This window comes from Bufo bufo, chromosome 4 (genome assembly GCF_905171765.1).
Source record: "Bufo bufo chromosome 4, aBufBuf1.1, whole genome shotgun sequence".
NCBI lineage: Eukaryota > Metazoa > Chordata > Amphibia > Anura > Bufonidae > Bufo > Bufo bufo.
In genome coordinates, this window is record NC_053392.1 from 11,736,597 (window position 1) to 11,764,409 (window position 27,813).

At 48.2% G+C, this 27,813-nt stretch overlaps 1 protein-coding gene and 1 long non-coding RNA gene across 2 annotated transcripts in view; one reads left to right on the forward strand and one right to left on the reverse strand.

Moving 5' to 3' along the window:
* LOC120998306 (oocyte zinc finger protein XlCOF7.1-like) overlaps window positions 1-27,813 on the forward strand; it is a 1,981,422-nt gene that overhangs the window by 804,125 nt on the left and 1,149,484 nt on the right. The window lies entirely within an intron of this gene.
* Window positions 618-8,325, reverse strand: LOC120998433. The gene is made up of 3 exons (XR_005778377.1): window positions 8,248-8,325; window positions 807-898; window positions 618-670 (listed from the first exon to the last, which is right to left on the reverse strand). It is a non-coding gene; the product is annotated as an uncharacterized LOC120998433 (long non-coding RNA).

Consider the following 27,813-nt stretch of genomic DNA (forward strand, 5'->3'; position numbering starts at 1 on the left):
AACTTCACTCTCTTCTCCGTCCCCCAGTGCCCTCTCCTCATGGTTTGGCCAAAGACATCTGTCACCAGTTTATGCCATCCATAGGAGATAAAACTGATGACAGACACCTCGTAAAGGGAATCTGTCACCAGTTTTATGTTGTATATAAACTAATGACAGATCTCCTTAGCAAACTGCTGGGTCATTCTCTTTAATTGCCTACTTACTGCTGATTCATATGAAAAAAAACTGTCAATCAGAGGCAAGTGGGCAAGGAGAACCGTGAGCTCATGAATACGGGGACTCATTGGCATCTGCTGGAGCTGCTAGAACCAGTAACAACTAGTGGTCAATATGTTCATGAATTTCTAGGAGGAATAACAGAGAAACAGCCTAACATATAGTTCTAAATAAAGTTGTTCCAGAACTTTCCGATTCTGGGTCCTCTGTAAGCCTACACTGTACATATCACAGGGGTCACTGCCCGGAGTGCTACTTTACTGCAGCTCTAAGGTGGAGCCTCACCTGAAGAAACCTCCCAATTCCCGTCCTCCATTCATTATTCCATACCTGTGGTCACATGGACTGGAATGTCCTCCTCCACCTCACTCTTACACGGGGGATCGCCCATCATCCGCTCTTCTTCATCCTCCACTTTAATATCAGTCAGATCTTCCCCCTGATTTGTCATCTGTAACAATTCAGGACAATACAGCAGACAGGTGGGAAATCTAACAGATCCACATAAGAGACCCCCACAATCTATGACCCCTCTATGACTGCAGGACCCCCCTATATAGATGTGTATAGGGCTCTGCTCCATCTACCTGATGGTTCTCTGGGAGCTTCTCCTCTGGACAGTCCTGGGAATACAGAGGACGGGGACATCTCTCGGGGGGATTTCTCCTCCTTGATCCATCTGTGGGAACACAAGCACACAGTGACTGAATATGTTCTATATATTGTGACACAGTGAGAGGTTTGGTCTGGGAAAACAGGTATTTTCCTCCCAGCATGTGCTGCTGGGCTGATTTACAGCCAGGTCAGGTCAAATACCGGACCAGATTTTAAGTGCCGATCCAGGTTTCAGCAGCACCTGGCTGTCCTTAAACAGGCAGCTGGGCTCAGAAGCCATGTCTCTGTGTTGGGATCTGGGAGCCTTGCTACCTGTTTGGTAGAAAACAGGCTGGTACTGCTATGGTAAAGGACTCTTCGAGGCAGAATTGCCACATGATGTGAATTACCACTAACACCGCAAGGTGACTTTTTGTTTGATTATGACTGCTTGTTTTGTCACTTGCCTAAAGTGTGAATAAAACACTGAACTGTTTGATCCAAAGAACTTGGATCCGAAACCCCATGCGGGCATGAGCAGTGAGGCTGTCGTGAACGCCGATTTAATATTTTTTAATTTTTTATATTTTTTTGGGTTTCTACATTTTTCAAGCACGAGAAACAAACCTGCAGCAACCCGAGGCTAATAAGCAGCCACAGGAGACTAACCAGTTGCTGCTACAATACGTGATGGCTTTGTAGACAGCAGGAGCAACCCAGAGCGTTCACGATGCCCGGAAATCGGTCCGTACTGCAATTCCTAAGATGACCCCCGCAGACGACATCGAAACCTACCTGGTGATGTACGATAAAGTGGTCATCAGGGAAAAGCTACCCCGTGACCAGTGGGCTGAGGTCGTCACTCCGTTCGTGGCATCCGATTCCCAGCGGGTGTATTTTGACTTGCCGGACGATCAAGCTGCCGACTACCAGAAAGTCAAAGTTGAGATTCTGGCAAGACTGGGGGTGAATGTGTTTGTCCAGGCCCAGCAGGTGCATCAGTGGGGGTTCAACCCGGCTGAGCCTACAAGGACCTAGTATTATAACTTACTTCACCTCTTGCAAAAATGGCTACAGCCTGACGTGCTAAGTCCCACTGCTATGCTGGATCATCTGTTAGCCGGTATGTTCTGGAGGGCTTTGCCATACCCTCTCCAGTGCTGGATCGGTCAGGTGTCTCCTGGCAATGCCCTTGAGATGGTGGACCTGGTGGAACGCTATGAAGCCACCAGGAATCTAAAGGAGGGTTCTGTCGGGAGGGGGGAGGCAAACCCCGGAAATCTCCACCCCAGGCCCGGAGATTTGAGCCGATAAAACCCGCCTGGGATGTACCGACGGCAGACCAGGCTCCGATCGTCTGCTGGCGGTGTCAGGAGCGGGGCCATGTAAGGGCTGACTGTCCCCATCGGGTTGAGCCCATGGACACTAACTATGGCTACCGTCAGTCGCTATATGCCAGGAGGCTGTGTGCAACAGGTACCCCAGAGTCTCTAGAGTCTAGATCATTTGTGCCAGGTGGAAGTGGGAGACACTCCGGCGGAGGCTCTGCTGGACTCGGGGAGTCTGGTGACCCTAGTAAGGGCTACCCTGGTGCGGTCCCCTTAGTATACTGGCTGGAAAGTTGGGGTGATGTGCATCCACGAAGACGTAAAAGACTAACCCACCGCGCTGGTGTCTCTAACTACGGTGGCCGGTAGATGGACCCACTAGGTGGCTGTCGCCACAAATCTACATTATGAACTCATAATAGGGAGAGACTTCCCGGGCTTCCCGGCACTGTGGCCTCCTATGAGAGTGACTGATACCCATGAGACAGGGGTAACCCTAGCAGGGTGGCCTTGCTCAGAGGGGAGACCAGAACCCTGGGAACCTGAGACCGAAGGGCCAGCAGTAGGGGTGACCGCCACTTCGGTGAAAGAGGGGGAGACAACCCCACTAAGTGTGATGGTAGGAGACATGGAGGACTTGCCGCCGGGTCAAGAATTGGCAGACCTCAATGTCTCCGGGGATAATTTTGGTACCGCCCAACGTCGGGACCCAACCCTATCCTGCTCCTGGGAAAATGTGTTAATAGTAGATGGTGACCCACAACAACCTGGGGCAGAGTCTGTGTTTTCCCGCTTTGTGGTTCATCAGGATATGTTGTATCGGGTAAACCAACTACTGGGTGAGCCTATTGAACAGTTGGTGGTCCCCAAGGCTTATCGCAAGCTTGTGGTAGATCTAGCCCACCAGCACGTTCTCGGGGGTCACCTGGGGCTGCAGAAAACTCAGGATTGTATTCTACAGCGGTTTTACTGGCCCAGCATATTCAAAGAAGTGGAAGAGCTTTGTAAGTCTTGCCCGACCTGCCAGATAACTAGCCCCCAGCAACATTTCCGTAGTCCCCTAATACCTCTCCCGATTATCGAAGTACCGTTTGACCGAATAGCTATGGACCTCATAGGCCCAGTACCAAAGTCCACCAGAGGGCATCAACACATTCTAGACTACGCCACTGGGTACCTGGAGGCAGTGCCACTGCGACATACCTCTGCCAAACTCATAGCTAAGGAGTTAATGGAGATGTTTTCCCGAGTAGGACTACCTAAAGAGGTTTTGACCGACCAAGGGACCCCTTTTATGTCCAAGGTAATGAGGGAACTCTGTAAGTTGCTGCACATAAAACAGCTACAGACTTCCGTTTACCATCCGCAAATGGATGGTCTGGTAGAACGGTTTAACCAAACATAAAAAAAATATGTTGAAAAGGGTGGTGGCTAAAAATGGGAAGGACTAGGACCTCCTTCTGCCCTATCTCATGTTCGCAGTGCGAGAGGTACGCCAGGCCTCTACTGGGTTCTCGCCCTTCGAACTGCTATATGGCGGACACCCTCGCGGGCTCTTGGACGTGGCCAAAGAGGCATGGGAACAAAAACCCACTCCACATAAAAGTCATTGAGTACGTTACCCAGATGCAAGATCGGATAGAGACGTGTTGCCTCTTGTTAGGGAGAATATGGAGGCAGCTCAGCGAGCCCAGAGTCGGGTCTATAATCGGCAGGCTCGGGTCCGGATCTTTAACCTGGGTGATCGAGTTTTGGTTCTGGTGCCGGGGGCCATACGAGGTACTCGGGAAAATTGGAGATGTAAACTACAATGTACACCAGCCAGGGCGGCGAAAGCCGGAGCAGGTTTACCATGTGAATTTAGTCAAACCATGGAAAGATAGAGAAACCTGTACAGAGGACAGCCCGCGGCCGGGTTTTCTAGGAGAAGAGGTACCGACCCCTCTGTCTGATGCAAGAGAGGCGGCTGCCACAGTAAAAATTGCTGACAGCCTCTCCTCTAAACAGACTCATGAGGCCAGGGAGTTCGTTAGTCGGAAGACGGATGTGTTCTCGGACCTCCCTGGAGGCACTTCAATAATCCAGCATGACATTGTCACTGAGCCTCAGGCAAAAGTCTGATTACACAGAGCTGTACATGTACGGCGCAACCGGACGTGACTTAACGGCCAGCACCGTACATGTACGGTGCGCTGTTTTGGCGGGTGCAGGAGCTGCGCCCACCCAATCAGCAGCAGGAGTCCGGCAGTCAGCACTGACCGCGGCACATGCGATGTCCATGCAGGGAGGAAGCAGCCATCGGGTCCCCACGCTGCTGTGACGGGGGCCCGATGGCAGCCCGATGCCTTCCTTCGGCATCGTGGCTGCCTTCCGTGACAGCCTGTGAGATCCAGCCCCCTGTATTACACCGGTAATACACTTACAGCCAATGCATGACAATACAGAAGTATTGTCATGCATTGTAAAGGAGATCAGACCCCCAAAAGTTGAAGTCACAGATTGGGACTAAAAAGTAAAGTAAAAAAAAAAAGTAAAAAAATAAAGTTTTACAAAAAAATTAGAAGTTTCAAATAAAAAAAAAAGCATCCTTTTCCCAAAATAAAATTAAAAAAAAATTGTTAAAAATAGGGGGAAGAAAAAAGTTGACATATTAGGTATCGCCATACATGTGATAAAGGGAGAAAAGACAAGAAATGAATCGCACATCCACTGCTACGCTTTGATCCCTGCTACTATTGCAGGAGACAGCACTAAATAGCACATGTGTACCCCCTCCATGCTACATGCTGAACGAGGCGTTAGTGTACATTTTGATCAAAAGGCATAAGCCCACTCTCCACGCCGAGGTTGCCTCTATGAGTGGGTCCTAACCTAACCTTGGCACGGCGACCACCGACGCTGCGGCGCCATCCCGGCCTCATTCAGCATGTAGCATAGGAGGTGGTACACATGCGCTATTTAGTGCGGTCTCCTGCAATAGTAGCAGGGATGAGATCAAAGCACAGCAGTGGATGTGCGATTCATTTCTTGTCTTTTCTCCCTTTATCACATATTAGGTATCGCCCCTCAGGTGAACACGGTCAAAAAAATAAAATAAAAACTTTTTTTTTGTCACCTTACATCACTAAAAGTGCAATACCAAGCGATCAAAAAGGTGTATGCCCCCCAAAATAATACCAATCTAACAGTCACCTCATCCCGCAAAAAATTAGCCCCTACCTAAGACAATCGCCCAAAAAAATAAATAAAAAATATGGCTCTCAGACTATGAAGACACTAAAACATGATTTTTTTTTGTTTAAAAAAATATGATATTATTGTGTTAAATCTCAAAAAAATTTAAAAGTAGACATATTAGGTATCGCCGCATCCGTAATAACCTGCTCTAAAAAAAATACCACATGACCTAATCCCTCAGGTGAACACCGTAAAAAAAGATAAAATAAAAACGGTGTAACAAAAGCAATTTTTTTGTCACCTTACATCACAAAAAGTGTAATAGCAAGCGATCAAATAGTCATATGCATCCCAAAATAGTGCCAATCAAACAGTCATCTCATCCCGCAAAAATCATACCCTACCTAAGACAATCGCCCAAAAACTGAAAAAACTATGACTTTCAGAATATGGAGACACTAAAAAATATATATATTTTTTCAAAAATGCTTTATTATGTAAAACTGAAAAACAACCATATTTGGTATTGTCGCGTCCGTGACAACCTGCTCTATAAAAATACCACATGATCTAACCTGTCAGATTAATACTGTAAATAACAAGAAATAAAAACAGTGCCAAAACAGCTATTTTTTGTTACTTGCCTCACAAAAAGTGTAATATAAAGCAACCAAAAATCATATGTACCCTAAAATAGTACCAACAAAACAGCCACCTTATCCCGTAGTTTCTAAGATGGGGTAATTTTTTGGGAGTTTCTACTCTAGGGGTGCATCAGAGGGTCTTTAAATGTGACATGGCAGCTTAAAATTATCCCAGTGAAATCTGCTTTCCAAAAACCATATGGCGTTCCTTTCCTTCTGCGCCCTGCCGTGTGCCCGTACAGCAGTTTACGACCACATATGGGGTCTTTCTGTAAACAACAGAATCAGGGTAATAAATATTGAGTTTTGTTTGGCTGTTAACCCTTGCTTTGTTACTGGAAAAAAATATATTAAAATGGAAAATCTGCCAAAAAAGTGAAATTCTGAAGTTTCATCTCCATTTTCCATTAGTTCTTCAGACCTGAACTGGCCCTTAAAAAGTGGGTTTTGGAAATTTTCTGAAAAATTTCAAGATTTGCTTCAAAATTTCTAAGCCTTCTAACGTCCCCAAAAAATAAAATGGCATTCACAAAATGATCCAAACATGAAGTAGACATATGGGGAATGTAAAGTAATAACTATTTTTGGAGTTATTACTATCTATTAGTAGAGAAATTGAAATTTGCAAATGTTTTTAAATTTTGGGTAAATTTGGTATTTTTTTTTAAAAATCAAAATGAAATAATTTGATTCAATTTTACCAGTGTCATGAAGTACAATATGTGACGAGAAAACAATCTCAGAATAGCCTGGATAAGTAAAAACGTTTTAAAGTTATCACCACATAAAGTGACACATCTGGCCTGGGCAGAAAGGTGAAAAATGGCTTGGTCCTGAAAAGGATTAAAACCATACCGGGTGCCCGAGGCTCGGCGACAAGCCATATCGGAGGAGGTGCAGCTAATGTTGCAGCTAGACGTCATTGAGGAGTCAAAAAGTGAGTGGGCCAGTCCTATAGTATTGATACCCAACGTTGCGGTTTTTTGTAATGACTTTCTAAATCGTACAGAGGTTTTCAAATTCGATGCGTATACCATGCCCCAGGTGGATGAGCTCATCGAGAGGTTAGGACAAGCCCATTTTTTGCTGTTTTGGACCTCATGATAGGGTACTGGCAGGTGCCCTTAACAGAGGCTGCCACAGAGAAAACTGCCTTCATCACGCGTGAGGGGCTGTATCAATATAAGGTGTTACCCCTTGGTCTGCATGGCGCCCCCACCACTTTTCAGCGACTAATGGACATTGTGCTTCGTCCACATACGCTTCGGCTTACCTGGACGATATTGTCCTCCTCAGTACCGACTGGGAAAGTCACCTACCCAAAGTGCAGGCTATAGTGGACTCTCTTCGGAAAGCTGGCCTAACCACTAACCCCAAAAAATGTGTGATAGGGTTAGAAGAGACTAAGTACCTGGGGTATGTCATTGGGCATGGAGTCATTAAACCCCAAGTGAACAAAATAGAGGCGATACGGAATTGGCCCCGACCTGTCACCACTAGGCAAATAAAGTCATTCCTGGGAATGGTGGGCTATTACATCAAGTTTGTCCCTCACTTTGCTACTCTAGCTGCGCCCTTGACAAGGGACAAGATGATGGTTCACTGGGCTGATCAGGCAGAAGAGGCTTTCTCCGCTTTGAAGTCGGCCCTGTGCGGGTCCCCGGTTTTGGTGATGCACAACTTCAAAAGGGAGTTTATAATACAGACCGATGTCTCCGAAGTAGGCCTCGGTGCTGTGCTGTCTCAGGAAGTCAACGGAGAGGAGCATCTTCTTGTCTTTCTCAGCTGTAAGCTCACCCCAGCCGAGACCCGGTATAGTAACATAGTACATATACCTATAACACTTTACGTTTTTGGTAGAACACAGGGCAGGCCGGTTGCAGGGAAACACGGATACCCTGTCTGGCGGGTGTTCACCCCCTCAAGGTTGATCAAAGGGGGGGGGGGGGGTATGTGACACAGTGAGAGGTTTGGTCTTGGAAAACAGGTATTTTCCTCCCAGCATGTGGACTCCCAGCAGGACTCTTTGAGGCAGAATTGCCACATGGTGTGAATTACCAACAACACCGTTGTTTATGACGCTTGTTTTGTCACTTGCCTAAAGTGTGAATAAAACACTGAACTGTTTGATCCAAAGAACTTGTTGCTGCCTCTATACTGCGTCCGCTAATCCTGTCCACCAGAGCGAAACCGCACAATATATATTTAGCAGATGATGGGAGTATTATCTATGTGACCCTTACACCTCTATAATCAGATAGATTTCTCACCTCGTCTCTTCTTACCTGGTGATGTCAGAGGCCGGGGAGCCTCCATCATGGCCTCCTTGTACCGATCCTTGTGTCCTTCTACATGCTCCCACTCCTCCATGGAGAAATACACCGCCACATCCTGACACCTTACAGGAACCTGACAACACAATGACACCGTCATCACCCAGACCCCTCCAGTGCTGTTACTGGAGAATTTCCCAGCATTCCCAGCAGTGTCACCTCTCCAGTCAGCAGCTCCATCATCTTGTGGGTGAGTTCTAGGATCTTCTGCTCATGTATCAGGGGAGGAGGCTCTGTGATGGGGGTCCTGCTCCACCCTCCTGACTCATGGATGATGGGAGTCCCCCCCGATGTCTTCTTCACTATGGTGTAATCCTGTGGATGGAGAGAGACACTTAGGGAAAGAAATTCCTTCCTGACACCAGATCTACACTCAGAATCCCTCCCTGGATCATGGCCCCATCTCCAGTAATCTAGTCATTAGAAGCTGGAATATTATTACCCTCCAGACCTCCAGGCTCCTTCTGGACTCTTCTACAGAATCCCCCATGACTCCTTACTCTGGCAGAGAGCTCCATAGTCTCACTGCTCTTACAGTAAAGACTCCTCTTCTATGTTGGTGGAGAAACCTTCTTTCCTCTAGACGTAGTGGAGGCCTCCTTGTTATAGTCCAGTATCATCTAGATGTCAGACTAGTGGTAGAAATCCTCCCTCCAGGCCACACTCTGGCCATCTCCTCCTCTGCTTCCTCTCCTCCTGGTACAACGTGCCTACTTACCTTCTCATGGCTCCTACAACATGACTATTGGTCTCCATGATCCATCACTGACCATACTGGTGGCTGATCTTCAGGTTCTCCATCACTTGGAAGGTCTGGAGGCCGTTCTCCAGGACCCTGGACTCTTCCTATCACTTCCTATGATGGATTCTCCTTCCCGATGTCTGACTTGTTACAGAATACAATAAAGAGGAGAGAAATCTAGAAAAGTTTACCTCTCCGCTCAGCAGGGAGATGATCTCCAAGGTGAAGTCTAATATTCTTCTGCTGATCTCCTTCCTGTCCATCCTTGGTGGTGATTCAGGAGAAGAGGAGAGACCTGGTGGAGCTGGAGGCTTCTAGTACTGCAGGCGCCTTTATGAGGAGAGGAGAGGCTGGAAATCCTCCAGGGACAAGAGCATTAGTGAGATCCAGAACCGCACTTACTGCTCCTGGAGAGACCCCGCTTCTCAGAGCCCCCAGCACCGGGGATAAAGGGGGATTCTGGAGAAATGGCTGATACCAGAGAGAAGAAGAGGCTCCAGACACCACAGCAGTGACTACCGACCAGGACCTGCTCTGGATCTGCTGCACTGCAAGAGCTGAAGGACCTGGGATGACGTCACCGTCATGTGATCAGGAGGGGCGGAGCTCAGCAGTGGAGAGAAGTGGTAGAGAAGGACCTGGGATGATGTCACCGTCATGTGATCAGGAGGGGCGGAGCTCAGCAGTGGAGAGAAGTGGTAGGAAAGGACCTGGGATGATGTCACCGTCATGTGATCAGTGCAGGGGGCGGAGCTCAGCAGTGGAGAGAAGTGGTAGAGAAGGACCTGGGATGACGTCACTGTCATGTGATCAGTGCTGGGGGCGGAGCTCAGCAGCTGAGGGAAGTGGTGATGAAAGACCTGTGATGACGTCACACCCATGTGACCAGTGAGGGAGGGGCAGCTCTGGGTTTGATGTTTCTGGCCTGCAGACATCACTAGTATACTGGAGGAGGTCGGTATAAGGCTACGTTCACACAGTTTCGTGGATTTGGGGCACATTTTCCTGCAGGTTTTTCAGTAAGAACTGGATTGGAAAGGAATAGGAAATGTAAAGGCAGGATTTATAGTTCTGCTGAATCACGGCTTTTCCAGGGGACAGCAGCAGCCGTGTCCTTTCTGTCTTCCATACATATCAATGGGAGGCAGCGCTGAGGATCGTGGAGTGCGACTTACAGATGTATGGGAGGCGGAAAGGACGCGGTCGACGACTGTTTTTTTTTTGTGTGAATTCGGTGCAGCTGTCCCCGTTAACATTCTGCTGGAAAAGCCCCGTGTGAGCGTCTCGTTAGAGTAGGTTCACATGTTTGGTTTTTTTTAGGTTTTGAGGCAGATTTTCCTGCAGAAGTCGATCCACCAGGAAAGAGACGTGTGAATCCGGCCTTTATGTTTCCGATTCCTGTCCAGACTGGCAACCAATCCTGCAGGAAAATCTGCCTCAAAACCGGGAGGTAGGAGGAGGACAATACACAGACAGCAGAGGTAGGAGAAGACTACACAGACAGCAGAGGTAGGAGAAGAATACACAGACAGCAGAGGTAGGAGAAGAATACACAGACAGCAGAGGTAGGAGAAGAATACACAGACAGCAGAGGTAGGAGAAGAATACACAGACAGCAGAGGTAGGAGAAGAATACACAGACAGCAGAGGTAGGAGAAGAATACACAGACAGCAGAGGTAGGAGAAGAATACACAGACAGCAGAGGTAGGAGAAGAATACACAGACAGCAGTGGTGGGGTGGAGGAGAATACACAGACAGCAGAGGTAGGAGAAGAATACACAGACAGCAGAGGTAGGAGGAGAATACACAGACAGCAGAAGTAGGAGAAGAATACACAGACAGCAGTGGTGGGGTGGAGGAGAATACACAGACAGCAGAGGTGGGGTGGAGGAGAATACACAGACAGCAGAGGTAGGAGAAGAATACACAGACAGCAGAGGTAGGAGAAGAATACACAGACAGCAGAAGTAGGAGAAGAATACACAGACAGCAGAGGTAGGAAAAGAATACACAAACAGCAGTGGTGGGGTGGAGGAGAATACACAGACAGCAGAGGTGGGGTGGAGGAGACTACACAGACAGCATAGGTAGGAGGAGGAAGAAGGAGACACACAGATAGCAGAGGTAGGTGGAAGGGAACATAGACAGCAGAGGTAGGAGGAGGACGGAGGAGACACACAGCAGAGGTAGGAGGAAGTGGACACACAGACAGCAGAGGTAGAAGGAGCAGGATGGAGACACACAGATAGCAGAGGTAGGAGGAGGAAGAAGGGGACACACAAGCAGCAGAGGAAGGAGGGGACACAGACAGCAGAAGGAGACAGACAGACAGCAGAGGTAGAAGGAAGAGGAGGAGAAAGGAGACAGACAGCAGAGGTAGGGAGCCCTATAAAAAGGCTCTCAGAGGCTACTTCTGAATAGTGTACCCCTTAGTGAGAGATCATTCACTGCTAGACATGCCTCTTCAACACTCAAAGACATTTCGCTTTGGACTGAGAGAAGCAGGATGGTGGTTTTGACGAATTGACCGTCATCTAGGAAGCTCTGACCTCGCTGTTAGGAGATGTTGGGAGCAGTGGTTACATGAGGGCACACACAGCAAACAGCCTCCAGACGGCCCAGACAGACCACCAGTAGAGAGGACTGTTTGTTCCACTGACAAACATGAGCAGCTCCCATAGTTTTGTTGTTCACCATCCAAACAGGTGGCCCCTTCATTACACCTCTGTCTCCGCCTGGACTATTTCCTGGCACTTAGAAGAAAGACATTTGTGTCACTACACCCATTATGTGTCCTGTCATTGACAGCAAGAAACCATTACTAGGGTTGAGCGAACCCGAACTGTAAAGTTCGGGTTCGTACCGAACTTTAGGATTTTTGGACCCCGAACATTTTAGTAAAAGTTCGGGTTCGGTGGCAGAGCAGCCAATCAACAAGCGATTAACTGTCTGACCTTAGAAGCCGTCACAGCCATGCCTACTAATGGCATGGCTGTGATTGGCCAGTGCAGCATGTGACCCAGGCCCTATATAAGCTGGAGTCACGTAGCGCCGCACGTCACTCTGCTGTTACTAGTGTAGGGGGAGGATGCTGCTGGTGATTTCAGGGAGAGAATAGGACATAATCTTTGGTTCAGAACGTGAATCTAACTCAGCGATCGACATATATTTAGTTGTGTGGGTGCAGGGCACAATCTTTTTACCCTGCCCTGAGCCCAGTGACCGAAAAAAAATTACTTTTATCCGTCTGTTAGTTAGGTGGGCGGCGGCAGACATTTTATGCAAGCTCAGTGCACCAGCACAGCATCTGAGCTTTTGGGACATTGAAATCCAATCTTGGAAAACTGCACTAATAATCTGGTTGTAAAAAATCACCCTTTTTTGGCAATATCCAACATCTGGTGCATTTGCAGGATTAGCCAGTGTGCAATTTAAGCTAGAAATACAGCCATAATTTTCTGGGTTTTTAAAAACACACTTTTACAGCCCTTGCAGCATCAGCACGTGTGAAATTCCATACTGCTGTCATATTCAGTTATTAAACAAACACATGTTTGGGCAAAAAAAGTTTATTTGGCAGCCTTTGCTGCAGATGTCATTGTGAGATACACCCTTTATATACAGGGGTTCTATTCAGGTATTTGAAATACAGCCATTTTGGGAAAATTGAAATGAGGACTAGTCTGGATCAGGGTGTGTGAGATACACCCTGTACATACTGTCGTTCTATTCTGCTATTAATTAAACACCCATTTAGGGCATGATCCTAAATTTGAGAAATATGATGAGAGCGTCAAATAAGGGACGTGGCCCAGGTCGTGGTGCTGCTGGTGGAGCTCCTGTTGCAGGGAGAGGATGTGGTCGATCTGTGCCAGCTACACGCACAAGTAAAAACCCTTCCTCCGGTGCAAGTAGGCGACAGAACCTGCAGCGGTATTTGGTGGGGCCTAATGCGGCTCTACGAATGGTGAGGCCTGAACAAGTACAGGCGATAGTAGATTAGGTTGCTGACAGTGCCTCCAGTTCCTTCACATTGTCTCCCACCCAGTCTCCTGCTGAAAGATCAGAGTTGGCATCTGCAGCCCATGTCCATCAGTCTTTCACCTCACCCCCTTGCAAATCAGCCAAGCAGTCTGAGCCCCAAGTCATGCAGCAGTCTCTTCTGCTTTTTGATGACTCTGTTAGCAGGGTTTCCCAGGGCCATCCACCTAGCCCTGCCCCAGAAGTGGAAGAGATTGAGTGCACCGATGCCCAACCACTTATCTTTCAAGATGAGTACATGGGAGGACCATCGCAAGACGTCTCGGATGATGACGAAACACAGGTGCCAACTGCTGGGGCTTTCGAAAGTGTGCAGACCGACAAGGAGGGCAGGGGTGAAGACTGGGTGGAAGATGATGTGGAGGACGATGAGGTCCTCGACCCCACATGGAATCAAGGTTATGCGAGTGACCTATGTAGTTCGGAGGAAGAGTCGGTGGTCGCACAGAGCCACCAGCCCAGCAGAAGAGGGAGCAGGGTGCAAAAGCGGAGCGGCCATTTTCTAGACAGTACGCCTGCTACTGCCCACCGCAGCAAGGGACCGAGCACACCAAAGCCAGCTCCAAGGAGTTCCCTGGCGTGGCAGTACTTCAGACAATGTGCTGACGACAAGACACGAGTGGTTTGCACGAAGCAAGGCATAAACGTTCTCAACCTGAGCACAACCTGCATGACCAGGCATTTAAGTGCTAAGCACAAGCTGCAGTGGAGAAGACACCTCAAAAACCAAGAAAGGTCTCTGGCTCCTCCTGCTTCCTCTTCTGCTGCAGTTTCGGCCTCTTCAGCCACCTCTGGAGTGACAGTGCCACCTGCCACCCCCGCAAACAGAGGATCTTCCAGCAACACCACCACCTGGGTCACCAAGCACCTCCACAATGTTTCACGGAAGCATTCAGCTCTCCATCTTCCAAACACTTGAGAGGAAAAGGAAGTACCCCCCTACCCACACGCGATCTCTAGCCCTGAATGCCAGCATTTCTAAATTACTGGCCTTTGAAATGCTGTCATTCCGTCTGGTGGAGACGGATAGTTTTAAAGGCCTTATGGCGGTGGCTGTCCCACAGTACGTCGTGCCCAGCAGCCACTACTTTTCCAGGCGAGCCATCCCTTCCCTGCACAACCAAGTAAGGGACAAAATCAGGTGTGCACTGCGCAACGTCATCTGCGGCAAGGTGCACCTCACTACGGATACGTGGACCAGTAAGCACGATCAGAGACGTTATATCTCTATAACAGCACACTGGGTAAATGCAGTGGCGGCTGGGCCTGAGGCGGATAGCAGTTTGGCGCATGTCCTTCCACCACTGACGATTGCAGGGCGCTTCAGTTTGCCTCCTGTTGCTTCCTCCTCCTACTCTGCTTCCTCATCCTCTACCGGCTCCTCATCCGGTCAGCGTAACACCTTCACCACCAACTTCAGCACAGCCAGGGGTAAACGACAGCAGGCTGTTTTAAAACGTATCTGTTTGGGGGACAAACCTCACACCGAGCAGGAGCTGTGGACAGGCCTTGAACAACAGACCGATGAGTGGTTTGTGCCAGTGAGCCTCAAGCCCGGCCTGGTGGTGTGCGATAATGGGCTAAATCTCGTAGCAGCTCTGGGACTAGCCGGTTTGATGCACATCCCATGCCTGGCACATGTGCTGAATTTGGTGGTGCAGAGATTCCTTAAAAATTACCCTGATATGTCAGAGCTGCTGAATAAAGTGCGGGCCATCTGTGCGCGCTTTTGGCGTTCTCACCCTGCTGCTGCTCGCCTGTCAGCGATGCAGCGTAACTTCAGCCTTCCCGCTCACTGCCTCATATGCGATGTGCCCACAAGGTGGAACTCCACCTTGCACATCCTGGCCAGACTATGCGAGCAGCAGCAGGCGATAGTGGAGTTTCAGCTGCAGCACGCACGGGTGAGTTGCTCTGCGGAACAGCACCACTTCACCACCAATGACTGGGCCTCCATGCGAGACCTATGTTCCTTGTTGCGCTGTTTCGAGTACTCCACCAACATGGGCAGTGCCGATAATGCCGTTCTCAGCGTAACTATCCCACTTCTATGCCTCCTTGAAAAATCGCTGCTGGCGATGATGGAAGAGGGCAATAATAGAAAGTGGGTAATCTAAAATTAAAAATTTAATATTTATTGGTAATGCAGATAAAAAAATAGGTTCCAAAATAAAGTGTGCTGTAGACAAACCTTGGGATAGAAATAATGTATAAACACTAGGGCAACCTAAGCGTCTATCCCAAATGAAAATGACAAAAAATACACAATAATAGTGCACGGCAGCACCAGTAACCGTATTGTCCTACCGGTACCGCGGAACAGGATGCAGATCGATCACCACCGTCGTCAGACCTTCGATAAAGGTTTCTCCAAAACAAAAGTTTGAAAAATATATGAACATCAGGCAGTGATGCACATGTGTGCAGGGTCCCTGTTAAGGCCCTATGGCTAGCTAGGCGATATATCCCTAATACTAAATGTAGGTAGCAGCCTCACCACAGGGCACTCGTCCTGACAAGGACGACCCCGTCCGGAACCTGTCCCTAGAATGAATAAACTATGTGTCCCTAAAACAAAAAAGAACTCCCTACACGCATGTTTCACTGCCTAAAAAAACAAATTAGAAGGCAATTCATCAGGGGAGAGATGAGGGAAAACGTACTAGGGATAGGTATATGATGGACACTAATCCCTAGAAACCAGCCTAACTAAATATGTCAGCCAGTGGTGGGGGTAACCAGATGGTGGATACCTCCCTGGGCGGTCTCTATAGATAAGGAGACTATGGTGCATGCAGTGACATGATATAGGAGAAGCTGCACACGTTCATATATTTTTCAAACTTTTGTTTTGGAGAAACCTTTATCGAAGGTCTGACGACGGTGGTGATCGATCTGCATCCTGTTCCGCGGTACCGGTAGGACAATACGGTTACTGGTGCCGCCGTGCACTATTATTGTGTATTTTTTGTCATTTTCATTTGGGATAGACGCTTAGGTTGCCCTAGTGTTTATACATTATTTCTATCCCAAGGTTTGTCTACAGCACACTTTATTTTGGAACCTATTTTTTTATCTGCATTACCAATAAATATTAAATTTTTAATTTTAGATTACCCACTTCCTATTATTGCCCTTTTCACTTGGTAATCTGGAGTGCCAATTGCCATTATTGTGACCTCCTATGTCAGTACACTTAGTTTATTGATGATGGAAGAGGATGTGGCACAGGAGGAGGAAGAGGGATCATTTCGTAGGGTTTCCGGACAGTCATTTCCAAGTGGCTCCAAGGGTGGGTTCCTGCACCCACAAATGCCAGGTACACAATTGTCCAGCCAGGGCACAGTTCTGAAGGTTGACGAGGTGGAGGATGAGGAGATGGAGGAGGAGGAGGAACCATGTGCACAGTAGGGTGGCACCCAGACCAGCTCATGGCCATCACTTGTGCGTGGCTAGGGGATACAGAGGACACAGACGATACACCTCCCACAGAGGACAGCATTTTGTTGCCTCTGGGCAGTCTGGCACACATGAGCGATTACATGCTGCAGTGTCCCCGCAACGACCGCCGAGTTGCCCTTATTCTAACTTGTGCTGATTACTGGGTGGCCACGCTGCTGGATCCCCGTTACAAGGACAACGTACCGTCCTTAATTCCCTCACTGGAGCGTGATCGTAAGATGCGCGAGTACAAGCGCACACTGGTAGAAGCACTGCTGGTGGCATTCCCACCTGACGTTGGGGGCACAGTGGAAGCACAAGGCGAAGGCAGAGGACGAAGAAGAGGTCGCAAACGCAGCTGGGGCACCGCCAGCACCTCAGAAAGCAGGGTTAACATGGCTGAAATGTGGAAAAGCTTTGTCAGCATGCCACAACAACCAGCTCCACCAGCTGATATGGAACGTCTTAGCAGGAGGCAGCATTTTACCAACATGGTGGAGCAGTATGTGTGCACACGCCTACACGTACTGACTGATGGGTCTGCCCCCTTCAACTTCTGGGTCTTCAAATTGGGCACATGGCCTCAGCTTGCCCTTTACGCCTTGGAGGTGCTGGCCTGCCCTGCAGCCAGTGTATTATCTGAACGTGTGTTTAGCACGACAGGAGGCATCATCACAGACAAGCGTAGCCGCCTGTCCACAGCTAACGTGGACAAGCTCACGTTCATTAAAATAAACCAGGCATGGATCCCTCAGGACTTTTCCGTACCTTGTGCAGAATAGACATGTATACCGGCACTAACCAGCCATTGTTATACTGCAGCGCAATTGCTCATTCTTGTATTTTGGATATTTCACACTCTTTTGGAGTGTACCCTAATAAAAAAAAAATTAAAACAAAAACCAGTTTTGGCTACCACGTCCTCCTCCACCGCCGCTTCCACCTACACTGCTAGGTCCACCGCCTCCTCAAACTCCTACTCCATATGGAACTCCACCTCATAAATCAAATTTTTATTTGTACGTATTTTATTTTATGTAATTTCACTACTTTGTCAGTTACATTTTCGGTTGAAATAAAACAATTTTTGGGTGTGATGTACTACTGCTAGACCTATTAGACCGGGAAAAACATTTTTTATTGTCAGTTACATTTTCGGGTGAAATTCACAGATTTTTGGGTGTGATGTACCACTGCTATACCTATTAGACCAGTAAAAAAAAAATTGGGACATGAATAAACCCCTGCTCTGAATAGGTGACAGGTAACAAAATTTCAGAAATTCTTCTTTAATTGATGCGCGCCACCTCCTTTCATTCAATGCTTAAACTTTAACAAGTTGTACCACATATGTGCTTCAATAATTTGTCCCACATTTCTGCTTTACTAATATGTCCCACATTTGCGTCTCAATAACTTTTCCCATATTTCCGCTCGATCCCAATTTTTTTTTATTCATTTATCTCCCTTAAATGTGGTCTCTCTTTCTCACGCTCCCTCTCCGGCGTGGAACCCTAATTCGCCGATAACCGTGATCAACATGTTAGGCTCAGAAAAGAACATCGAAAGTTGATAGAGAAGATATCCAAATGGATGGAGGATGTCACTGGGGCACCTCTACATAGGTGACAGGAACATCAATTTAAAATGATCGTCAATTACATTGTCAGGTGACATTTTTCAAATTTTGCCGGATATAAACCCCTGCTCTGCATAGTTGACAGGGAATAAAATGTAAGAAATTCTTCATTAATTGATGCGTGACCACAGAAAAGAGTGCATAACACATCTATAATGATCATAAAATGTAATGTTTATTAATAACAAATATTAAAAAATTATATTCACAGTACATGATTGTGAATAAGTGGGGAAAAGGACACAGTGGCACATCACCTCAGATAAAAGCTCTTCAACTGTAACAAAATGCAACAATATAGCATCACTCTTGATCTTGATCGGGGCTTTCTACATTAACATCACTAGTGCGCATGACTGTTCTGCCCGCTGGTCCACTTCCGCCCGCTCTCCATTTAGATGCGGTGGTGGCGACGGCGGTCCGCGTCATCACGCTGTGACTGCCCTCTCCGCGACCGGCCTCAGGGGAGGGGCGGAAGTAGCATGACACGGCGGGTGTTGATAGGTCATGCACCGCTCTGGTGATGATGACATTCATGACCTATCACATGCTCATGGTTCTGTTCACTCATTGGTAGGCTTTTCCTTTTAAATATGTTACTTCTCCCTTACCTTTCACTCCTCCTGAGGAAGCGATTACACGCGAAACGTGCGTCGAGGAGCGCCATCACGTCATGGCCCATAAACAGGTAGGATCTAGTGTTAGGGACCACTCAATAGAGGCGACCTTGACGTGGTGAGTGGCTTATTACGCTTTGGCCAAAATGTACACCAATGTCTCATCCAGCATTAGGGCAGAGTGCTGGATGTAGTGTGCGATCACATTTGCATTTTCCGTTTGTATATGTATTTCGCCATAGTGATATGCACCTACATACAGGTTGTGCTGACTCAATACCCCACATTTTTTCTTTGTAGCATATATTGGAGGTGTGGCGATCTCCTTGGAGTCATGCACACCTGACCAGTCAATCTGTCCTGGAGGCTGGTTTTAAAGTCAGTATAAAACTGAGTCTGCTTATATAGAACCTACCAGTAGCCATTTGGCTCCAGGAGAAGTATATGGTGGGCTCAGCGTGCATGTTGGTACTTGCATCCCTGGATCCGATGAAAGCTGTAATGGCACCGGACGGGGTTAAAAGCAGAGTGTGCTTGGCGTGCATGCTGACCTGCATTCCCTGGACTTTGTGTGGCTGTCATGGCCCATAAACAGGTAGGAACTAGTGTTAGGGACCACTCAATAGAGGCAACCTTGACGTGGTGAGTGGCTTATTACGCTTTGGCCAAAATGTACACCAATGCCTCATCCAGCATGGAGGCAGGGCAGAATGCTGGATGCAGAGTGCTATCACATTTGTATTTTCCGTTTGTATATGTTGCCATCTATGTTGTATCTGTAGTTAGTGAGCATACATGTTCGTTACTTTTTTGCTCACTCTACGCATTGGTCACTTTTTGGCACACCATTGTATTTACATGCACCTTATACAGACCCGACCGCCATACCCTGTACCCGGGATTTGTTACTATCATCTTTATAGGTCGCTATATTGTTGCATTTTGTTACAGTTGAAGAGCTTTTATCTGAGGTGATGTGCCACTGTGTCCTTTTCCCCACTTATTCACAATCATGTACTGTGAATATCATTTTTTAATATTTGTTATTGTGACGGTATCATCTGTGTCACCGTCTAGTATTCCCTTCTCCCCTTGAAATAGCACAGCCAAATAATCAACAGAGCAATAAATCGCTAGTATCGCTGGTATCGCCGGTATCGCCAAATAAGTCTATACATTAGCCCAAGCTGAATGCTAGAAATACTTTACTAGAAGGCCCCACATTGAAAAAATACAATTGCTTTTATCCCCTGCTCCCATGCAAGGGAGACACCCACAACAAACATACAAACCGAATTCCAAAAAAGTTGGGACACTAAACAAATTGTGAATAAAAACTGAATGCAATGATGTGGAGATGGCAAATGTGGAGTAAATGTATCATTTTAAAGGAAAAATACGTTGATTCCAATTTTCACGGTGTCAACAAATCCCCAAAAAGTTAGGACAAATAGCAATAAGAGGCTGTAAAAAGTTTATTTGAGCATAACGAAGAGCTGGAAGACCAATTAACACTAATTAGGTCAATTGGCAACATGATTGGGTATAAAAAGAGCTTCTCAGAGTGGCAGTGTCTCTCAGAAGCCAAGATGGGTAGAGGATCACCAATTCCCACAATGTTGCGCAGAAAGATAGTGGAGCAATATCAGAAAGGTGTTACCCAGCGAAAAATTGCAAAGACTTTGCATCTACTATCATCAACTGTGCATAACATCATCCAAAGATTCAGAGAATCTGGAACAATCTCTGTGCGTAAGGGTCAAGGCCGTAAAACCATACTGGATGCCCGTGATCTCCGGGCCCTTAAACGACACTGCACCACAAACAGGAATGCTACAGTAAAGGAAATCACAGAATGGGCTCAGGAATACTTCCAGAAACCATTGTCAGTGAACACAATCCACCGTGCCATCCACCGTTGTCAGCTGAAACTCTACAGTACAAAGAAGAAGCCATTTCTAAGCAAGATCCATAAGCTCAGGCATTTTCACTGAGCCAGGGATCATTTAAAATGAAGTGTGGCAAAATGGAAGACTGTTCTGTGGTCAGACGAGTCACGATTCGAAGATCTTTTTGGAAATCTGGGATGCCATGTCATCCGGACCAAAGAGGACAAGGACAACCCAAGTTGTTATCAACGCTCAGTTCAGAAGCCTGCATCTCTGATGGTATGGGGTTGCATGAGTGCGTGTGGCATGGGCAGCTTGCATGTCTGGAAAGGCACCATCAATGCAGAAAAATATATTCAGGTTCTAGAACAACATATGCTCCCATCCAGACGTCATCTCTTTCAGGGAAGACCCTGCATTTTTCAACAAGATAATGCCAGACCACATTCTTCATCAATCACAACATCATGGCTGCGTAGGAGAAGGATCCGGGTACTGAAATGGCCAGTCTGCAGTCCAGATCTTTCACCTATAGAGAACATTTGGCGCATCACAAAGAGGAAGGTGCAACAAGGAAGGCCCAAGACGATTGAACAGTTAGAGGCCTGTATTAGACAAGAATGGGAGAGCATTCCTATTTCTAAACTTGAGAAACTGGTCTCCTCGGTCCCCAGACGTCTGTTGAGAGTTGTAAGAAGAAGGGGAGATGCCACACAGTGGTGAAAATGGCCTTGTCCCAACTTTTTGGGGATTTGTTGACACCATGAAATTCTGATTCAACATATTTTTCCCTTAAAATGGTACATTTTCTCAGTTTAAACTTTTGTTCCGTGATTTATGTTCTATTCTGAATAAAATATTAGAAGTTGGCACCTCCACATCATTGCATTCAGTTTTTATTCACGATTTGTATAGTGTCCCAACTTTTTTGGAATCCGGTTTGTACATTAACCCATAACACAAAGGTTACAACCCACATAGACACCATGGTTAACATAATCAACACAGGCAGGAGAATACACATTGCCCTCTGTCCTGAGAGACAATCGAATTGCAACTCGGTTGTCTCCAGGACAGAGGACAATCGCCAATACACACAGAGAGACAATGGAACAGACATCACTTACTCAAACATACAATGTCTCACCCTTTACAATACACATAGACATTTAACACATCCCAAAATGGCACGAATTAGTCCAGGAATTCAAAAGTTAGTACAAGTCTCTTTGGCCTGGCTGTACTCATGGCTTTTCTGCACAAAACCGGTGCATTCAACATGGGACCATAATTGCATGGTAAGAGGCTGGCAAGTAGTCCTCTCCAAGCACTCGTGGCAACCTCAAAAGAGGGGAGTTTGTCACAGTTATTAATAAACATTACATTTTATGATTCATTATTGGTGTGTTATGCACTCTTTTCTGTGGTTGATCTATATATTAGGAGTGTGCCGTTTATTTAAGACCGCATGGTGATCTAATTAATTGATGCGCGCCACCTCCTTTCATTCAATGCTTAAACTTTAACAAGTTGTACCACATTTGCGCTTTAATAATTTGTCCCACATTTGCGCTTTACTCATTTGGCCCACATTTGCGCTTCAATAATTTGTCCTACATTTGCGCTTTACTCATTTGGCCCACATTTGCGCTTCAATAATTTGTCCCACATTTCCGCTTTACTAATTTGTACGACATTTGCGCTTCAATAACTTTTCCCACATTTGCGCTTCTGTAATTTGTCCCACATTTGCGCCTCAATAACTTTTCCCATATTTCCGTTCGATCCCAAATTTTTTTTATAAATTTATCTCCCTTAAATGTGGTCTCTCTGTCTCACGCTCCCTCTCCGGCGAGAACCCTGATTTTATTACAAGACCCGGAGGCTCCTATTGCTATTCTCCTTCTTTACTCTGACCAATAGCAGCAAAGAAAAAAAAAAAAAAAAAAAAAAAAAATGAACATGTGACCAAACCCCTCCCCATAGTCCTAGTATAATAGGCAACTCCTCCTGTAAAACCTCCTCTTTCTTTGCTGCTGACCGCAGAGATAAGTACATTCAAAGCATTACTGTGACTATACTGTGTGACTATACTATGTTGGTTTATATATATATACATTTATGGTTATAGATTTTTGTGGTTTTCTTAACCTTTGTTTGGGGGAGCCTGCTGGCTCTATTTGTGGTGTGGATTTTTTCCCCTACAGGTTGCCTATATCTTTATGGGTCTTATTTTACCCCTTCTTAGGCATTATATATATTGCTGGCACCCCTGTACCCCTATCCGGGTACTTACTGCTTCCTCCCCTTCATATTGGCTCTTTCCCCGCCTGTTTCTGTCTTCAGAGCGGGGGATTTCCAGTGCTGCGCTTGACGCGGCGTTTTACTTTGATCTCTCCTGTCGGGGGATTTTCCCGCCTCCGGCTCTCTGCTTCTGAGCGCGGCGCCCGAGATCTCGCGAGATTTCGGGCGCTTCCGGTTTACTTGCGCTCAGGACATCATTGCCAGCGTTTCCTGCATGCAGACAGGTTGTACCTTTGCCCTCTCCCTCCAGCGCTGTCCTTTTTCTCTGTTGGCTTGGGGCAAATCCCCCTGCCATTCACTCCATAGGGACATCCCATTATATATTTCATCTTAAGATCAGGAAGTTGGGGCAATACAAGGGCCAGAAGATGCCTAGGTCCCACATTAGTGATCAGGGCTCAGCAGAGGAGGAACTTCCTCTGGCTGATTTAACCCCTTCTGGGCACACTGATCAGGGCAGAATGCAGGCAAATCAAGCTCAGGCTTTTCAGATGTCTGTTTCAAATGCCATTGCAGCAGCTATGGGATCCATGACATCTGTCATATCCCAGTCCATTGCACAGGCCCTAGCTGCCCATCCAGCTACCTCTAGTATGCCGCAGCCCGCTACGGTTTCCAAACCAGCCGGGCCTGGGCCGCATGCCTCCAGAACAACCTTGACTGGTGATGATGTTGCCACCAATGTTGGCGCGCTTGGTTCGCGCAAGAGAGCCTGTCCGCGTCAGGCAGAACGCACGCGAGAATGGAAATGTGCTAGAGCACAACAGGATTGGGCTACCGACTCTGAGGTCGGTTCTGAGGAGGAGGCTATTGATGACGCCTTTGAGGAGGCAGAGCAGGATCCCTCCGGGGTCATGGAATCTAACCCGCTACCCGGGTGTAGTACTCATAGATCGTTTGCAGACGCAATTCCTGCAGATTTGGTGGACCCCTCTGGGGACCCGTTATTTAACCCTGACTCGCTCCATCACCCGCGTTCCGCGGAATGGCTACCTTTGGACCATGTGTCCAAATATTTGGAGGCGCGGGTGCGGTGCCCTCTATCCAGAGAGGCCCGCAATAAGCTCAGGGCGGAATGCCCCAGACCGATCATCCCCAACAAGGTCTGCGATACCCCGTCTGTGGATCCGAAAATGATCCAATTCCTTTCTAAAGCGGGTTGGAACCCGCGTAAGGGCCTGGAGTCAGCCCTGCGCTCCTGCCAGGACAAGCTCCTGGACGTGTTCGGCCCTCTAGCCAAGATTTTTGATCTGGCGGAGTCAGCTAGGGCTGAGGGCGGTCAGGTAGACCCAGTAGAGTTGCGCGAATGGGTGCAGCGCGCCATTTGCATTACGGGAAACGTGAATACGTCCCTATCCATGGAGCGGCGCAAGGCCATCTTGTTCAAAATTGAACCAAAACTCGCAAACCTGGCACTGACAGAGACGGGAAAGGAGGCTCAAGGCCTACTATTTGGAGAGTCCTTCATCAAGGACCTAGGCCGCTATGTAGGCGCTTTCACCGCCCTAGATAAGGCCCAAAGCTCCATGAAAAGGGTTTTCCATGGTAGGGTCTCTACCAGGGCCGGCAGTTTCAGGGGCCGTCTGTCCGGCCGCGCCCAGTACCAGTCCCGTGGCTCGGGTCGAGGCTCCTCACAAAGACCGGCTTTCCAGGAGCACAGGCGGGATCCTGCGCCTTTCTTCCCATCCAGAGGAAATCCTTGGAGATCCAGGGGATATAGAGGACAACCCGGTTCCAGACGCCCCTACGGTAAGACCGCTGCCCCATTTCAATTCTTTAAATGCTTGTGTAGGGGGCAGACTACGTCTCTTTTCTCAGGCCTGGTCCCGCATCACCTCAGATCAATGGGTCCTATCCACGGTCAGGGGTTTTCACATAGAACTGACGTCTTTCCCTCTGTCCATTTCTCTCCCACACCCGGTGGTGTTGTCAGAACAGAACCGCGTTCTGGTGGACTCAGAGTTGTCGGACCTGGTCCGCAAGGGGGCAGTAGAACCAGCCCCGGGACCCCCTTACGGGGTAATCAGCAACATCTTTCTGGTTGCAAAGAAGGGGGGTCAGATGAGACCCGTCATCAATTTACGCGCTCTCAACGCGTTTGTCGTTTACCGCCATTTCAAAATGGAGGGGATCCACTTACTGCGAGATTTACTGCAGATGGGCGATTGGATGGTCAAATTGGACCTAAAAGACGCTTATCTTACGGTACCGGTAGAGGACGCGTCCAGAAATCTCCTCTGTTTCTCTTGGCAGGGCAGCGTTTGGCGGTTTACTTGCCTCCCATTCGGCCTCTCGTCGGCTCCATGGTGTTTCACCAAACTGATGCGCCCAGCCATGGCCTGGCTCCGCAGTCGGGGAGTTCGCCTCATCATTTATCTGGACGATATCCTGATCATGGCTCAGGACCGTTCGGTGTTACTAGACCACCTTCGCTGGACCATGGACCTGCTCTCAGAGCTGGGGTTCCTGCTCAATCGGGAGAAGTCATGTCTCTCTCCATCCCGAGAGATGGAGTTCCTCGGGTTCATGGTGGATTCCACAGCGGGGACCCTCAGCTTACCATCGGCCAAGATTCGGTCGATTCGCAAAGAACTGCTCAGAGCCAGGTCGTCCCCCCGTATCCCGTTACGTCAGCTGGCGAGGATAATAGGCCTTCTTGCATCATCCATCCAGGCGGTCTTCCCAGCCCCGCTCCATTACCGGGCTCTCCAGCGCCTGAAAATCGCTCATCTACGGAGGGGAGCTTCCTACGCGGACTGGATTCCCTTGGACGAGGAAACCAGGGAGGAGCTGTCCTGGTGGATCCACAACTTGCATGCCTGGAACGGCAAGGCGATTTTTGGTCAGCGCCCGGATTTCGTGGTGGACTCGGACGCCAGCCTATCGGGCTGGGGGGCTCACTGCGAGGGAATCACGACTGGCGGAGGCTGGTCAGAAATAGAGACGGGGTTCCACATCAATGCGTTGGAACTGTTGGCGGGCTCTTTTGCAATCAAGAGCTTCACGAGGGACACGGCCAGATCCTGCATTCAATTGCGTATGGACAACGTGTCAGCGGTACGTTACATCAACGGCATGGGGGGAACTCGGTCCACCATTTTATCACGGTTGGCGAAAGACTTCTGGGACTATTGCCTATCCAAGGAATTGGTGGTCTTGGCAGAATACCTTCCGGGCGTTTACAACATCCACGCGGACTGGAGCTCTCGTCATCTTTCGGATTCCAGCGACTGGCAGTTAGATCCAACGGTGTTCCGCTCCTTGATGTCGATTTGGGGACCCTGCTGTATCGACCTGTTTGCCTCGCGCCTGAACACGCAACTGGCACGATTTTACAGCTGGCGCCCGGATCCGGAAGCCGAGGCCGTGGATGCGTTCCTCCAAGATTGGTCCAGAGGGATCCTCTATGCGTTCCCGCCGTTCCAACTGATTCCGCGGACCCTCATTCAAGTGCGCCGGTGTGTCGCGGAACTGACCTTGCTGGTCCCGTTTTGGAGCTCCCAATCATGGTTCCCCCACCTTCTGGAGATGATGGTAGAGATCCCTCGCCTTCTCCCGACGTCGCCGACTCTCCTCCGCGACCCTCGCCGCCAGCCACATCCTCTTCTCCTGGACGGGACACTGCGCCTGCTGGCGTGTCGGATTTCAGGGGACCCTGGGAGGTCCCGGGAGTTTCGGGTACAGCTAAAGTCCTTCTGGAGAACGCATGGGCCCCAGGAACCAGGAGATCTTATCGATCAGCCTGGGGGTTTTGGGCTGACTGGTGCTTGGCTAGGGACTTGGATCCCATTTCAGCACCTGTGACGGAGATTTTACATTTCCTGTCTTCCCTCTTTGACCAGGGCAAGGCGTATCGCACCATCAACCTGTTCAGATCTGCCATCTCAGCGTCTCACCAAGGCTTTGACGGGACGCCTGCGGGTCAACACCCTTTGGTCTGCCGGCTGATGCGCGGCTCGCGTATGTCTCGACCTCCGAGACCAAGGTTCACCACCACTTGGGACGTGTCTTGTGTCCTCTCCTTTTTGTCTGCTTGGCCCCAGAATTCTGAACTCTCCCTTAGGCAGTTGTCTGCGAAACTGGTTACTCTTCTCTGTTTGATTTCTTGCAAGCGGGTATCCGATGTCAGGGCTCTGGATCATGATGCCCGCTCCTACACCCCGGAAGGGGTCACGTTTGACATTTCTAGGAGGACTAAGACCCACATACGCTCGGTCTCCTATCCGGCTTTTCCTGCTTCGCCTTCACTTTGTCCTGTGACGTGCCTTAAGGAATATGAAGTTCGCACTTCTCCCTATAGATCTCGAGAGCTTCCGCAGCTCTTCCTTTCCACGATTCGGCCTTTTGCTCCGGTGACTACTCCCACGTTGGCGAGGTGGATGAAGTGGATCATGGAATTGTCGGGCGTGGACGTCTCTCTTTTTTCGGCACATTCCGCTAGGGGGGCATCCGCTACCTCGTTGGCAGTTTCTGGGGCCAGACTTGAAGACATTTTGAAGTTGGCGGATTGGTCCAGTGTCTCCACGTTCAGGGAGTTTTATTTTAGACCAAGTCCTCATGTGTTTTCTTCCATCATTGATAACGTGTCTTAGACTTTGAACTTGCAATAGGAGCCTCCGGGTCTTGTAATAAAATCAGATGATTTTCCTATTTCATGACGTAAAGTCATGATTTTATTAAAGACACGGAGGCGAGTATTGCCCTCCCTTATTTTTCCCTCCCTATGTAAGTATTTGTGATTACATGTCTGATGGATTGCTTTGTTTTGAGCATTATGTTTTAACTCTGTGAGTTTTTTCCTGAGTAGGTTTTGCGCAACCATGTAGATTGAATATCCTGTATT